Genomic DNA, 2,945 nt, shown 5'->3' on the forward strand with positions numbered 1-2,945 from the left:
GGAAAATAAACACGGTTTAGCTTGATATGCTTTGTATCGATGTAGGACTAGCTATGCAGGGGCTGTTCAGTTGTTAGAGCGCTCGCCGTACAAGCGAAATAAAAATGTAAAGAAGGAAAAAAAAATTCCCTTGAGTATTCAACCTCGGGGGATTTTTTTTATCTTGCGCCCAAAGCAACACGTACGTCTTCTTATTTGCAGGTCTGATAACCCAAATTGTTATGGTCTCATTGTTGTAAAGGATGTGCTCAAACCCATGTAAAATATCCTCCTTTACAACAATGTTAAAACAAGCCCATAATAATTGCGTTCGGTTATCAGACCTGCAAATATGTGCGCGTCGTTCTAAAGCTATTCTTCTCACTTTCGTCATTACGATTTTAGCGAATGGTGACATCACCACCAGTCGATGGATGGTTGGTTGACTTAGATGACGTCATCGCCTTGGAAATGGTCAAGACGGCACAAAGATATTCCTTTACGTCCATGAGACAGCAGGACATATTTATACATACTTACAGCGTTGCTATCGCCTGACACTGACCAAAAAATAACGTCAAAAGACCAGTCGTGAGTTGTATTCAATAGTTCAACCAATGGGACCATTAGTTTCCATGAGCTCTACTAACGACAACTCACTAGGCGGTGCAAAAAACCTGTTAAGACGTCTAAAGACCAGTCCTTTTGGGTCTCAGTGTCAAGCTATAACTTAACGATGGTTACGCTTACAGACAATAGCCATCGCAAACTCATAGCCTGACACTGACCAAAAAATAACGTCAAAAGACAAGTCTTTGGCCGTAAAAGAAAACGTGAGCTGTGTTCAATAGTTTAACCAATGGAACTACTGACGACAACCGTGACCTTAGAAAAGTTATGGCCTGACACTGACAAAAAAATGACGTCAAAATACCAGTCTTTTTCCACAAAAGAAAACAAATCGTGAGTTGTATTCAATAGTTCAACCAATGAACTAACTTGTTTCCATGAGCACTCCTAACGACAACTTACTAGGCGGTGCAAAAACCAAATTATGACGTCAAACTGCCAGTCCTTTTGGATTTCAGTGTCAGGCTATAACATAACGATGGCTACGCGACAACTCACTAGACGCTGAACAAACCTAAAAAATGACGTCAAACTGTAAGTCCTTGAGGGTTCTAGCGTAGCCATCGTTATGTTATATAGCCTGATACTGAAATCCAAAAGGACTGGCAGTTTGACGTCATTATTTGGTTTTTGCACCGTCTAGTGAGCTGTCGTTAGTAGTGCTCATGGAAACAAGTGGTCCCATTGGTTGAACTATTGAATACAACTCACGATTTGTTTTCTTTTGTGGCCAAAGACTGGCATTTTGACGTCATTTTTGGTCAGTATCAGGCCATAACCTCACGAAGGCCACGGTACTCGCGTAGCTATCGTTAACGTATAGCCTGACACTGACCAAAAAAAATGACGTCAAAATGCCAGTCTTTGGCCACAAAAGAAAACAAATCGTGAGTTGTATTCAATAGTTCAACCAATGGGACCACTTGTTTCAACAAGCACTACTAACGACAACTCAATAGGCGGTGCAAAAACCAAATAATGACGTCAAAATGCCAGTCTTTTTGGGTTTCAGTGTCAGACTATAACTAAACGATGACTACGTGCGGTTCTCGTGTCAGGCTTTCAGATAACAATGGCTACGTACAGACATAGATGGAACAAAATTGACGTCACTTAGCTCTTTGTTAAAATTTTTCGACAGCCTTTATAATGATTAGTACTCACTAAATTCTATCAATCTGATTATAGATAGAATGAAGTTGACGTCACTCGTGTCTTTGTTGTTGTTGTTTTGTTTTTGTTTTTTGCTATCCAGGTTTATGAGTAATTCTCAGTAAACTGTATTAACCGGGCTATAAACGTTCATGGTTACACATAGTTTTCTGTGTTGGTCCGTTATACTTCCGGATGGCAATGTTGTGAAATTCTTAGCCAAGCGCAGAGATACTATCTATATTTGCGATATAGGCGGTTTGTAGGTATACGCCAACAAATGAATGTCGTTATACAAGTCATAGGGTCAGGCTACATGTCATCAACACACACACATACACAATATATATATATATATATATATATATATATATATATATATATATATATTATAATTATTAATATATTATTAAAAACAAAAACCATTAAATAATAGTGCTCAACTTTTTTTTATAAAAGGAGCTATTTATAGAGTGTTTCCATATCACCAATGAGGCCATACCAGAAGGGGTTATCAGACCTGTTGATATGGTCAGGTGAGAATGACGGTATTATCTATTATCAGTTTGATCTGCATTGACGTATGTCTGTTTGTTTTTAAGGGTTTTACGGCGCTTGCAACACAATGAGGAAAATTGGATAGTAAAAACATTCTAGATGTACAATTAAAAGGACTTGAGGAAAAAGTAAGACAAATGAGAATGGTTCAAAGAGCACACTATCAGTGTACTTTGGGATATCCTTAAAGTATTATCCAGACATCAGCACAAGATCCGACTGAGAAGAATACACTCAAATGTTTACAAATCATATTATGTTAAAAATATCAGTACATATCAGAGAGATGATTTACAAGGAAAAAAGATCATCTCCCAAAATTATAACTATAAGTTCAACTATTTCCCTCCCAGGCAAGGACTCCGGCCAGGGTAAGGACAAAACTTAGTATAATCTCGTTCCAAGACAAAGACAGAGCGTAATTGGAAAACAGCAGATACAGAAGTATAGAAGACACAGTAAGTGCCTCCCTGCCCTCTATGGGAGGCCAGGAACCCCACCCAGACAGAAAGCAATTGGAAGACAGATACAGGGGGATAGAAGACACAGTTAGTGCCTCCTTGCCCACTGTGGGAGGCCAGGAACCCCACCCAAACAGAAAGCAATTGGAAGACAGATACAGGGGG

The sequence above is a fragment of the Berghia stephanieae genome, chromosome 7 (assembly GCF_034508935.2).
Source record: "Berghia stephanieae isolate SIO BIC M18660-M18661 chromosome 7, UCSD_Bste_1.3, whole genome shotgun sequence".
In the NCBI taxonomy this organism is placed as follows: Eukaryota; Metazoa; Mollusca; class Gastropoda; order Nudibranchia; family Aeolidiidae; genus Berghia; species Berghia stephanieae.